The 14553-nt window shown below is 37.7% G+C and overlaps 1 long non-coding RNA gene across 4 annotated transcripts; it reads right to left on the reverse strand.

Annotated features, from left to right (window-relative positions):
- Positions 1-7102: 7102 nt before the first annotated feature.
- On the reverse strand, positions 7103-14351 carry LOC137233897 (uncharacterized). Of its 4 annotated transcripts, none has more exons than XR_010947598.1 (6): positions 14222-14351; positions 13706-13879; positions 13403-13633; positions 7869-8049; positions 7475-7798; positions 7103-7404 (listed from the first exon to the last, which is right to left on the reverse strand). It is a non-coding gene; the product is annotated as an uncharacterized lncRNA (long non-coding RNA). The 4 variants fall into 4 exon arrangements; XR_010947599.1 differs by lacking the exon at positions 14222-14351 and adding an exon at positions 14042-14214; XR_010947597.1 differs by lacking the exon at positions 14222-14351 and adding an exon at positions 13928-14214.
- Positions 14352-14553: the final 202 nt, after the last annotated feature.

The raw sequence follows: 14553 nt of genomic DNA on the forward strand, positions 1-14553 counted from the left end.
CCCATAGTTTTTCATGATGAATCATGTATCCTTTCTGTTTTTTCGGGATTTTTTTTAAGTCCACAAATAAAAGTAAAATCTGGACTTTTATTTTATAAGTCCGAAAACAAAAGTTGAATCCGGAATTTAATTTTTTAAGGACGAATAAAGGTACCACCCTATAACTGTAGAACGGCTCGTCCACTCGATTCTACCTAATATTGGGAATTCACACCTGTAGAGATACTTCAAAATTTTTGTTAATTATAATAAAAAATGTTCATTGATATACCATAACTGACTCTAATAGTCCTATTCTTATCCTTTCCGCAGTAAGCTTGCACCTGTTTTTTGGCCATAAAGATTGGTTCAATAGAGATATTGCGTTGAAATTTGATACACCGCTTTCTGGTGAAACAGAAGGTTTCTGTATGAAAAAAAATCGTTGTATTTGGGTGAACCCTTCCACAATTATAGAGCTTTTTATAAACTTTTATTAGACTAAAAAATTAAAAGTCCGGAAATGATTTTTCTTTTATGGTAAAAGCAATAACAGTTTGGGTACCTGGTTACAAGTTAATATTTTTTTTCTTTTATGTTAGATCACAAAAAATTACAAAAAAGTCCAGAAGTGTATATTTATGCCAATACTCAGATTTCTTTGTTGAAACAAATTATGACAACAAAATATAAATGCATTTTACTAAAATGAATACCGATTTCATTTAACTATCTTGTATTATTCCTTCTTAAGAGCGGTACGCAGATCACAAGAAAGTAAAAATTCCTTAATAAAAACGCTCAAGAAAATTCCTTGTGGTAAATTTTCTTGAGGTAGTACGCAGTTTACAAGAAATTTAGTACGATACTTTACTACTATTTTTCCATCAAATTTGCATACGGCAACACGGGTTTCCGCAAGAAAAACGTCAAGTGCCATATATTTCTTGAAGAAAAAAGGTAAACAAACTGGAAAAATTAGGTAAGCACATGGTTTTATAATTTTTCTGCAATAAATAATTATTATTTTATTTCAGAAATGGAAATAGCAATAGTTGCAGCACCAAAAAGCGCATAGTGAATTTCACGGCGGAGGAGAAGCGGGCACTTATAATGGAAGTGACATTCTTTACATTCCTTTTGTTTATGTGCTCTTCTTCTTGCTTGTTTCACTATTCACCGTGGATTTTTAAAAGTCAAAATTACTTCCATACTACTATTTTTCACGCAATAAAAAAGGCTATATTTGTCTTGAGCAATTACTTGCGATCTGCGTACCGCTTTTTAAAGAAAAATCCCTGCAAAAACCGTTGGACCATGTGGTCCACTGGAGTACTTACCATTCTACTCCACTGTAATGCAGCGATGGACCAACTCATGTTTTTACACGAACATGTTGTAAGCCGATCATTGCTCGTTTTTAACGATTGTAATCACTACACGATGTTTATTGGACTGTGGGTACTCCATGGATTACTCTGATGTAATGCGGAGCTGGAGTATATGGTCCGGTCCTAGGACATCGCAATGTTAATTGGACAATATTTTTTGTATGAATTGTGGTTAATTTTGGAGCACTCGCTTGGTCCATAGCGAGTACTCCATACATGCATGCATGGAGTACCCGCGATTTTTGCAGGGATATTACTGATTAACTTTATCTGTTTGCAATTGATACATTTTTTTCCAAGCTCGCAGAACACTGTTCCTATTATACGGAGCTTAAAAAAATTATCCTTTGTTATTTTTTGGCACCGATGCTTTAACATGGCGACATCTATTATTGAACGTTCATTTGGAGTATGCCCAAACTAAACGAAATTATCTGACTCAAAAATTGAGTTATCTGGCTGAAGTCGTTGTTGTTGCATTTACATCGAAAATGATCTTTCTGGCTCCAGATCACTACCACGAAATAGCAAAACTATTTCAAATGCAGCAATCAGAAAAAACGGTGAACTGATTTCGTTCGTTTATTTGTTAGTTCAAGTGCAGTGCTTAAACGTATGTAAAATGTTTCAATCAAAATTAGGTCGTCGCCCAAAAATAAGGAAGGATGATTTCCTTAATATATGTGAAAAATACAAAGAAAATATTCTGTCAAACGAAAATAAAAGTGTGGTGTCAAAAGTAAACCCTATATGGGAAGTTATCGCAAGAGAATTGAACGTCGATGTCAAAGCATCGACTGTTTATGTTAAAGTGTCTGCGAATAGTTTTGGGGTGCTGGATATTTTTCGCGGAACAACTGTACGCAGTGAAATGCAAAAAACTAGTTCTGATGGTAAGTGAAGAAATGCTTTCATTAAGGACCTTATTCTGAACGTTGCCGGCAAATTCAAACCGGAGTATTATGTCACTGAAAGTCGTTACCAGTGCAATTAGGAATAAAAAGAAAATGTGAACAAAACTTAGCGTAAACAAGTGCTTATATTGTTTTTCAATTCTTATGCACGAGTATGGATCCACAATTTGTTGGTTCAAACAAATAGTAATTAAACACGTGCAATTTTGCGTAGTAACAAAACGTTACCACCTATAGTGCAAGTAACGTTGCTATCCAAAATCATAATACGAAAAATTTCTTGTAATTTTTGTAACTGGTAAGACAGTTGTTGTTACCAGATTATAATAAAGGCGAAGTTGTTTTATAACTCTTCAAGGTTAAATATTTCACTAAATTCCCGTCAATATTTATTTCTTTCCGTAGAAAATCATGCAAACAGCAACATCAGTGATACCGATAGCTATGAAAGTAAGTATAAACTGTTGTAAAAAATATGTAGGACTTATTTATAGATCGTTTGCTTGCAATTTTATACGGCAGTAGTATTTTAATTACATAGATACCCGGTCGTATTAAGTTGGCTGACACACTATAGCAAACAACAATATTATATTTTAAATAATTTAAACCTTATTTATTGGCAATTTATTTCCACACACAAAATGTGTAACTCTGTCCGGTTCCGTGAAAAATGAGTGTCTACTGGCTTAAGTCTTAAGACGACGTACAGCTCCCTAACGACTAGAATACTTTTTTCGTTGTCCTTAATAATGTTTTCGTAACGAAAAATTTAACTTTCTATAATTGGCCTACCCTAATAAATATAAATTATAACTTTCGAAAATAAGGGAAAAATATTTCAAGAAGTTTCGAATAACGTGCGCAGAGTCTGTGTGTATGAACATACACATGTACAATGATAACCAACGAGGCAACATCGTATGCAAGAATTTTGTTTATTTATGCGCAAGATTACGAAACTTCGCGCATAAATAGCATAGTCGTACGCAAATAAGCGACACCAAAAATCGATTTTGATACTCTGCTTTTTGAGCGACAACTAAAGACGAAAGAGAATATCAATACGTGTGAAGTAGTGCCAATAATTATTAAACTAAATGGTTATCCCTGATTTAAGATGCGTAAATTTAGTTGCATAAATATTTTGATCTTACATGTATGTACATATATACATATATACTAAGTAATGTCGTTTACAAAAAACGATACGTTTGCTACTATAACGGTTTACAAAATATCTTTCGAAATCAGAAAAAAGTTTGTAGTTCGATATGATTCAAATTGCATGCGCGCAGGATTTCTGCTAACGGGGACATACATACATATGTACATTAGGGTGCTCAGAAAAATTTTTCCCAACTTCTATCCTTTCAAATGTTGGTCGTATTAAGGTGGCAGACACACTATAGCAAACTACAATATTATATATAAAATAATTTATACCTCATTTATTGGCAATTTATTACCGCAAAAAAAAATGTATAGCTGCGTCCGGTTCCGAGAAAAGTGTCTGCTAGCTTTAGACTCAAGCCAGCAGACACTTCGTGAAAACACGACGTACAGCTTCTGAACGCCTTGAATAGTTTATATTACATATTTTTGCCAATTTATTACCACACAAAAAATATGTATAGCTGCGTCCGGTTCCGAGAAAAGTGGGTATCTGCTAGCTTAAGACTCAAGTCAGCAAACACTTCGTGAAAACACGATGTACAGATTTCGAACGACTTGAATAGTTTATATTACATTTGTTGGCAATTTATTACCACGAAAAAAATTTTATATCTGCGTCCGAGAAAAGTGAGTGTCTGCTAGCTTAAGACTCATGACAACACGACGTACAGCTCCCTAACGATTACAATAATTTATACCTTATTTCTTGCCTAAATGTTTCGTTGTCCTGAAAAATATTTTCACTATACCAAAAGGAAAAAGTTAACTTTTTATATTTTGCCGCCCCTAATAAACATAAATTATAACTTTCGAAAATCGGTGAAAAATCTTATTTCAAGAAGTTTTAAATGCCGTGCGCGCAGGATTTCACAGCAATTTACTTCGGAATGTTATATAAATTCGTTGTTACAAAACTATGTTGACCTGTGTTATACATTTCCTCAGAATTTCGTAAATTTCAAAAACTCAACTTTGCGGAAATAAAAGATTTTCGTAAAAAGTTGCGTAAAATTCAAGTTAGGACAAAAAATAATTTTCCCATGTTAATGAAATGGGAAAATAAAATAAAAATATCGTACCCCGTAGAGTGGAGTTATATAGGACCCATCTTTTGTGAGGTTTTTTTTAAATAAAATAGAAACATTTGAGAGGATAGAAATTGAAAACTTGTTTTTCTCGGCGCACCCTAATGCAGATATGTATGTTCCTACATGGTATGTTCATACGTGGCTTGAGACTTAAAGCCCCGTCACATAAGTAGTTTTTCAAAGAGATGCGTTTAAGTCCATCTTATGCGTTATGCGTACAAAATATGTTAGAAAGTAAATTTCTTGTATAGTGAGAATGTTTATAACAGTTATTCGCAAAATTTTGAATGTGAATGGGCAAGGCGAAATAAACTTCAATTGCCAAGTCTTTCCTTTATATTAATAAATGCAGCATCTTGATTGATTGTCGCGATGTTACTGGAATGCATAAGCTTGTGTAAAGCGCGTCTACATATATGAAAAATTCCATCGCGTCGCGGCCTTTAAGCCAGCGGATACTAACTTTTTTTGGAAACGGACGCAGCTATTTTCCAACTTCGTTAACATGGGAAAAATTATTTTTTGTCCTAGCTTGAATTTTACGCACTTTTTACGAAACTCTTTTATTTCCGCAAAGTTGAGTTTTTGAAATTTACGAAATTCTGAGGAAATGTATAACACAGGTCAACATAGTTTTGTAACAACGAATTTATATATCATTCCGAAGTAAATTGCTGTGAAATCCTGCGGGCACGGTATTCAAAACTTCTCGAAATAAATTTTTCACTGATTTTCGGAAGTTATAATTCATGTTTATTAAGGTCGGCAAAATATAAAAAGTTAAATTTTCCTTTTGGTATAGTGAAAATATTTTTCAAGACAACGAAACATTTAGGCAACAAATAAGGTATAAATTATTGTAGTCGTTAGGGAGCTGTACGTCGTATTGTCAAGAAGTGTCTGCTGGCTTGGGTCTTAAGCTAGCAGACACTCACTTTTCTCGGACCCGGACGCAGCTATACATTTTTTTGTGGTAATAAATTGCCAATAAATGAGGTATAAATTATTTAATATATAATATTGTTGTTTGCTATAGTGTGTCTGCCACCTTAATACGACCTCAAATGTTTCTATTTCATGTAAAAAAACCTTCCCCAAATTTGATAATTTTACTCCACTCTAAATTTAATTGATATTTTAACACTATATTTAACTTTTTTGAGTCCTTAGAATTATAGTTTGGCCTCACAAGAGGTGCAAAAGTTTCAACATGCCTATTTATATTGTAACGAATTTAGTGAAATCCCTTCTACTAACATTCGTATCGCTAAACTGTTGAATAAATAACTCCAATATTCAATAACGCAAAATGGCTTTTATTAAAGTACTTCACAATAACACTGATACTTCACAACTACCCTACAAGACAGGTATCCGTTCCCTAATCGATTACTTAATAGTCACCAATAACTTGTTCACCAATTATCGTCTTAATGACTTTTACATTGCTGTCGTGAAAAAGGTAACGCATGCGCTCTCTCAAAATAGTGTACGTGTGACTCGCTTTCTCGCTCTTACCTATTGTGTTTTCGACATTCCTTCTCGCTCGATGTTATTTACATTTTTAAGTTACTTCATCAGTTATGTTTTCGTTATCGCTAACCAAAACATATGCAACAACAACAACACGGGTAACTGACCTATCGGTTACCCGTATCGGTTACCTTCTGTCAATTCGCTTTTTATATGAATGAAACGCGTCCTTTTTGTTTAAATAATATTTAATTCATAAATAATGCATGTTTAAAATAGTTTTTACATTTAAAATCATGTCCTATTATTCTAGTAATATTTACATATTTGCATTTTTATATTCATAAACTATATAAATACACTATTCATGCGGCGGTGGTGTTGCTCATTATCAGTTTACAGAGTCATATTAGTTTGGTAGGTATAGTAAGATCAGACGTAGCGGAATATAGGCAGCATGTCAGGAGCATCACCAGAATCCAAATTAGCACTGTAATTCATTTCGTCATTATAAATAACTTGTAGATGCCACATAGGTGTAATCATACTCTGAGGATATTTCCGTTCAGATCTTGTAGTGTACAACGAGCAAACTTTTCATAAACATGCACACGTAAACTTGTATTTGTTCTAAATTCTTCACCACATTCGAAAAAAGATGGTCTTTCATCCATTGTTTTCTCATGTTCCTGTGTTTGCGTAGGTACCATTGTGATGCAAGTTCTTGATTACAATATGGACAAACAGTTAATTCTAGACTTTTCGTTGTTACATCAATTGTTTCAGCGTGTTGTGCATGTATACTAAAATTCATACTTGAATGTGCTTTAGTCCCAATGGCATAATTTACATTTTAAATACTGACTATTGGGCATATGAGAAATCTCATGGTCCAATAATTTGTTGAAGCTTCGTGTAGCTGTATGAAAATCCAACAATTTTTAAATTGTAAATGTTCTAGCTTCTCTAGACGATAATAATAATAATAATTTACATATAACGATGTACCAGTGGCTTTTTATGCAGCTGACGCTGGATGAAGCATTGGATTTTGTGTTGCAAAGTAGGCGACATATGTTGCTGTTGATGGATGCGCATATTGCGAATATGTTGGTGGTTCACTTGTCATTAATTGATTAGAAGTTTCAACTTGTTGCGATTCTTGTTGTTGCTGCTGGCTGCTGATGTGGTGTTAACGTCTGTTGTACAAAATTTATTGTTGGTGTTGTTATGGTGCTGGAAAGCCTTCCGATATTGAAAGTAGTTGATTAGTGTAATCTCCACGTAGTGAACTACTCCCACGGCCGCGTCCCCGGTAACTATTACATTTGAAGGCCCTTAAGTTACAGGCATAGTTGACATCGCTTACATAACCGGTTGACTCTAAAGTAAAAACCAAAACAAAATATTAGAATCAGTGTTAATGAATAACATGTTTAAAGTAAGCTCTTACAACAACGTGATTGGCGGCTACATCCTGGAGTGCAGGATAGTGGTTCACTAGTCATTAATTGATTAGAAGTTTCAACTTGTTGCGATTCTTGTTGTTGCTGCTGGCTGATGATGTGGTGTTAACGTTTGTTGTACAATTTATTCGGGTGATTGCACATATTGTTGGTGTGTTATGGTGCTGGAAAACCTTCCGATATTGAAAGTCCTTGATTAGTGTAATCCCCACGTAGTGAACTACTCCTGTGACCGCGTCCGCGGTAACTATTACATCTGAAGGCGCTTAAGTTACAGGCATAGCTGACATCGCTTATATAACAGGTTGACTCTAAAGTAAAAACCAAAACAAAATATTAGAATCAGTGTTTATGAATAACATATTTAAAATAAGCTCTTACAACAACGTTATCGGTGGCTACATCCCCGTGAAAGTAGTGTGGTGTTCCTCCTTGTATAAACGTAGATACTGGATGTGCTCAACCGTGCAGTTTTCTTCTAATTTGAGCAAATGTATGTTCTTACAGCCACAGCTGGAATATTTGGGATATTTCTATCCTCACATCGTCAAAATCAAATTACCTAGAATGAAAAAGAAACTCATATCAGTAAGAATAGATTAAAAGTTTTTAATATAAGCCGAAAAGTGTTCCATAAATAGGGCTCCACACATAGCTCTTTTCCAAAGACACAAGAGAAATTTCAGATAACTAGAATCAGGACCTGGTAAAGTAACTTCAAAGGCGATTTAGTCGCCACTACTTCGTATGCGCATTTCTCTGCGCTCCCTTTCGGCATGCATCATTAATTTCGTCATTACTATAAAGGCCATCTTGCTCACAGTAATCCAACAATCTATTTGTCCGCAAATTCGTGGAACTAAATTCCTAATGGAAGGTTCCTCTCCAAAAACTCTGTTTACAGACGGTCTTTCGCCGTGAAAACGAGGGCAGTGAAATATTACATGTTCTGCGCTCCTCCTCTATCCCACGCTTATGTAGATATTCCTTGAAGCCACCGTGCCCGCTCAATATCTGTGTGAGATGGTAATTTAGTTTGCCGTGTTTTCGCTCGTACCATTCCGCTATATTCCGGACTAGCATGAGGGTCTAGCGCTCTTTTCTCGAATCTTCCCACCGTTCTCGCCACCTAACTATTGTTCGTGACCTTGCGCTTTTCTTAGCATCTTCAGATGGTCGGCTGAATCCAATGGCATACAGATCGGCCATTTCACCTGAAAGTAGATCTACTGGGATTTTCCTGGATAAAACATGGATCGCGTCGTCGGAACAGCACATGCTATTCGTATAGCAGTAATGCGGTAGGCTGCTAGTATATCTTTTTGGTGGACCATTTTAGATCTGTGCCATACTGGTGCTGCATATAATATTATGGAGCTGGTTACGTTGGATAATAGCTGACGGGTAGCTTCGCTTGGGCCGCCGATGTTGGGCATTATTCGCGTTAGGGTTCCACTAACTCTAGAAACTTTGTCCCACACCGCCCTGAAGTGCTCCCTAAAAGTTAGTTTTGAGTCAATGATTACTCCTAGATATTTCAAGGAGGGCTTTGAATTTATTTGATAATCTCCTATGGTTAGGACCAACTCATCCACAGTCCGCTTTGAGCTCATCAGAACCACTTCTGTCTTATTGCTAGCCATCTCCAGCCCCGTGTTCGTCAACCACTCCTTTATTCCTCCCACGGCGTCATTACATAATGCTTGGAGCAGATCAAGTTTCTTGGCCACTGCTACTACGACAATATCATCTGCATAGCCGACAATTTCCGTGCCTCCGGGAAGGTCGATTTCTAGCACCCCGCCATACATCGCATTCCAAAGAGTTGGACCTAGAACAGATCCCTGAGGGACACCGCCCGTAGTGTTGTGCTTTCTTAGTCCCTCATCTGTATGAAAAGGGAGTACTTTGTCGCTTAAATAGCTACAAATTATTCGGAGCAGGTACGGAACTTGTCTTGGGACACCCAAAGTGCACTCACGCTTCTCATGGCTCCAGCGGGTTAGCGGCTTCCTAGAACTTAAGCCACTTGCTGCTTCTAGATCTGACATCTGTCAGCTGGAGTCTTAGCCCGGCAAGCACAAGGCACGAGCACAGAATGAAATCGATCGTTTCTTCCTCCAACCCGCACTTCCTACATCTGCTATCACTGACCAAGCCTAATTTAAAGGCATGTGACGCCAGAAGGCAGTGTCCAGTAAAAATACCCGTCATGAGTCTAGTCTACAATTTAATGATAATGAAAATATAAGAATCAGTGTTTATGAATAACATATTTTAATTAATCTCTTACAACAACCTGATCGGTGGCTACATCGCCATATAGGTAGTGTGGTGTTCCGCAAATTGACATTAGCAGTAATATTATTTACATAAACATAGCTTGGTATTTGTGCAGGCCTCAATATAGCATACATTGGTTCAGTTCGGTGTGCACCAGCCTCTGGTACAAACACTTTTGAATGCATAGCTTTCATATAGGATGGATGTCCAGCAGTGCTCCGGTTGTGCCAATATGTAATGGGCTGCTCCGTCTCTTGGTACGGCTGTATAGGTATAGGCGGGTGCAATGTATTACTAGGCTCAAGATCGTATGGTACATAGATGGCTCGAAGACGCCAGAGGGGATTGGCGCCAGAGTTTTCGGACCCAGAACCAAAATATCAGTAACTCTAAAAGCACATCCGAGCATTTTCGAGCGGAAGTATTCGCCATAAGTTAGTGCGCTAAGCTGAACCTTCAGCGCTGATACCCCAATGAAACAATTGCCATACTCAGTCAGGCCCCACTAAAGGCATTTGCGGCGTTCGAAATAAAGTCAGCACTGGTCCTTCAATGCGCACAAAAGCTAAATCAATTAGGAGCACACAACGTAGTACTGTTGCCCTGGGTCCTATGCCACAGGGGAGTAGGGGGTAATGAGCAGGCGGACTCAGTGTTTAATTTATTGCGTCCCTCCCACAAATTGTCATCCTCCCAGCAGATCCTTGCAGCGGGTCTGCGCCATACTCTCCTCTTCCGGGAAGGTATCGACCCCAATCCGGGTCCTTCTCCTGACCCCAGTACTGAGAAATGGGTTTGCTGCGTTTGCCGGAAAAGAATCTTTTTAGGACGGTCATATATATAAGGGCCTGAAATATTTCAATGAACTTCCTAATCACAGAAAAAGTAATAATAACTTCAATACTTTAAAAAAAAAATTTATTGGAGCATTGTAAAACCCTTCCAATAATATAAAGTTTTTGTCCTCTTATTTTTTACATGATATATCCGATACTGGAGCGCGGAAAGGGAATGGTAATATTAAAAATAAAATAAATGTAAGGCGCGATAACCTCCGAAGGGATCTAAGGCCGAGCTTCTCTTCCAATTTGCGTCGTGCTCCTCTTGATTTTTCCCTACAAATTGTCCGGACGGGACCTACATGTTTTATGCCGACTCCGAACGGCATCTGCAAGGCAGATGAGTTTTCACTGAGAGCTTTTCATGGCATAAATACAATCGGAGCGCTTGCCAAACACTGCCAAGGGGCGACCCCGCTTAGAAAAATTTTCTTCTAATTGAAAAATCTTATTTCTAAAATTTTGATGTTGCTTTGCCCGGGATTTGAACCCAGGGGATACGGTGTGATAGGCGGAGCACGCTACCATCACACCACGGTGGCCGCCAGAATTCGGTATTTCCAGATGATATTTACTGTTGCTGATCGGCATCACTCGCATTCCGACAGCATTAATATAACAATAAAATTATATAATGTGTAACAAAAATAACGAAAATAAGGCCAAACAAAAGTTGGAACAGGGGGGATTGGAAACACGCCCTTTTCAACCTCCCATTATATGTTGAGCTGTGCTGACCGGAATCTTCATGCATTCCGACAGCGTCTTTACTAAAAAAAGTTGAGGGGTGATTGGATACACGTCATTTTCAATTTCCAACATCGAAAGACATGTTTAGCTGTGTTGATCGGAGACTAATACATTCCGACAGCTTAAAATACAAATATAATTGAAAAATATAAGTTCCAAATTTTGTTGCCTTAAGCTGGGAGCACTGGAGGATTGGAAATGCGTCCTTTCCAACCTTCCTTTAATGAGTGGCTCCCAGACTCGTCCCTCTGTCACGCTAGTAAATATGCTGATCGGAATCACATGGCATTCCAACAGCATATTCAATAGAAATAAGTGATTATAACAATGAATTGTACTTAGTAGTTTAAGTTTTAGGCCTAAACAGCCGGAATAATAAATAAATTAAATTAAAAAAAATTAATACTCTTGTCAGTGTTTCACGTGCAAGGGATGGTTGCATCGGACAGGTTGCTCTGGGCTAGATTCCAAAATCCAGCGTCCTCGTAACTTTTATAAATATTTGTGGCTCTTGCTGTTCACGGCCTCATTACATTATGAGGAAATACGGCACCTGAGAACACAGCCGTATGAAGCTAAAAAACACAAGCATGTCTTCAGTGAACTCCACAAACAGGCGTCGGACCTCTATGCCGGTGATTCCTGTACTCAAAGAACAAAACTAGCAGAGGAGGAACGCACTCTCCCTAGGGAAACGAGAGTAGTCACTCTAGCTTAACTTCGAGCTGGATAACGTAACAGGTTAAACTTTTACCTATCCAGAATCAACCCCGACATACAAAACATTGTCCTGCTTGTAATGTGTCCTCACATGTCACCAACCATCTCTTTAACTGTATTGTGGAATCAACGCCTCTAACACTCCTCTCATTATGGCCCACCCGTGTTCAAACAGAAAGTTTCTTTGGACTCCCGTTAGAGGACATTGATGACAATTTGTGATCGGTCGCACCTATTGGATGGGGCGAAGCACTGCTACTACTACAACAGCAGGCGGACAACACGGAGAGAGGCAGCAACTGCATGACCCATCGATCCCGAGCCGTTCCTGCAATTTGGCCCACAGGGGCATTTATTAGCAGAAGGGAGGGAAAAGAGAGAACACTGGCGCAATATGCCAGGCCTGAGTCAATCTAAGTTACTGTTAGGGGGTTACAGCACAACTCGATATAGGGCATTAATAGGCCTCTCAAAAAGATTACCTAAGAACCCCAACGTCTATTCTTACAAGACACTGTAGACTGAACAGTCACATGCAAAAGCTGGGTATAGTATCGAACAACACATACAGATGTGATAGATCAGCAGACGGTGGACCATATCCTTCTAGATTACGGCGCAATTTCAAGACGTAGGGCTAAGTTTATGGGCTCACCATGGCCAGAGCATTCCCACATTTAATCCCTCAAGCAAAGAACACTGCTGGGGTTCATCAAGGAAGTCGTCCAGGATGAGGTGCTGTGAAGGAGATGTGCAAGTCACTGTGCAATCCTCAATAAATGATCTATCTATCTACGTTCCGGTAACAAGCACCATTGTGGTACTAGCCCCACCATCTCGGGAACTATTGATATGACTACATTAAACCTTCTAGGGATTGAATATTAATAATGCCGGCAATGCGAAAGTCTGCTAAAATGTACCATTCTCAATGGAATGCTCGATATATAATTTTCCACGTTTTAAAACAGTGATGAAAAGAGCAAAATTTACAATAATTTTAACTGGATGTGGGTAGTAAGGTGTTGATGTCCTCTCTTAACGCAATGTAATGACAACTGCGATGCAGGGAAAATGACAAAAATCTTGCAAATCTACTGATTATAATTAATTTTTCCTCCCCTTCTATGCAGTTCTATGCATACATACATATGTATTGTTCTCTCCAAACGCTAATTAAAAAAATTAATTGGTTTTCACATGAACTTCGAACTCTGTCGTATCTGCATTCTTCAGTTGATTATCAACAAAAGCATGACAAATTATCACTAAAAAATTCATACATTTTGCTTATATATTTAATATGGTAGCCAATTCACTTACCCTTTCTGGTGCGATGATTCCTGGACAATCGGGCCTGACTAGACGCGATTTTTTTTGCCTTAAGAGAGCGTGCTTAACGCGAACCCTATCATGTTATGGCACACCTTTGGTGATGCAAAAAATCAAAGAAATTTCTGCTTCTAATGCTACTAGGATAGCAGAAGCAGCTCCCGGTGGCACCACATAAATAACAGTTGCATGCCGATCAGTTGCCTTTTTTGCTCCGGCTACCTATTCAGTTTTAATTCACATTACATTATCTACTATTGCAATTTTTAATCACTACAAATCAATATAAATTACCGAAGCAAATACTGGAAAACCAAGATGCGTAGTTCCACCCTTTTTTAGGGAAACACATCCAACCAGTTTGGTACCGTATTCCAAAGCATGTTGCTTGTAAAGTACCTTGTTTTTGTAGATTTCCTCTGATTTTGGCATATTCTGAGCTGAATCGCAACCCGGCGGAGATGCTATCTAATAGAATAATATAACATTTTTTTTATTATTTGAAAATGCACATACGTATGAATGAAAATCAGAAAGTAAATAATGTTGTTGTTGTTGTAGCGGGTACGTTCCGGGAACCATTAAGGTACTAGCCCGACCATATCGGGAGCGATTTAGTTGACATAAAACCTTGTAGGCCATCCCGTCGATTCTATACAACCTAATATGGTAACGATTTAAAAGACGGTGCACAACCCAATTTTTATCAAAAATTATCAAACGTGGAATCAAAAGGCGCGCCTCGAGCTCCGTTTTTATTAATATTTTATATTTTTAAATTAGGTGGTGTACCGTCTTGTAAAACGTTACCCTTAATATTATTTTGGGCGCAGGCCGCCAACGCAAAAAGATGGTCTCTGCAGCAATATCTTTAATTTCCGTCACATGTCACAACTCAAATTAACTTAATGTTATTTTGGGCGAATGTCGCCAACGCAAAAAGGTGTTCTCTGCAACAAAATTTTTAATTTCCGTCACATGTCACAACTAAAAGCACAACATATTTTTCGTTGTAAACAATTTATATTTTTTTGCGTTTCAATGTTTTCCGGAATAATTAATGAACTGTCATTTCGATGACAGCATGAAACGTCGATGTGTTAGTGGAGAGCGAAAAAAGCTTTGAATGTGTTGGTGAACTG

The sequence above is a fragment of the Eurosta solidaginis genome, chromosome 5 (assembly GCF_040869045.1).
Source record: "Eurosta solidaginis isolate ZX-2024a chromosome 5, ASM4086904v1, whole genome shotgun sequence".
In the NCBI taxonomy this organism is placed as follows: domain Eukaryota; kingdom Metazoa; phylum Arthropoda; class Insecta; order Diptera; family Tephritidae; genus Eurosta; species Eurosta solidaginis.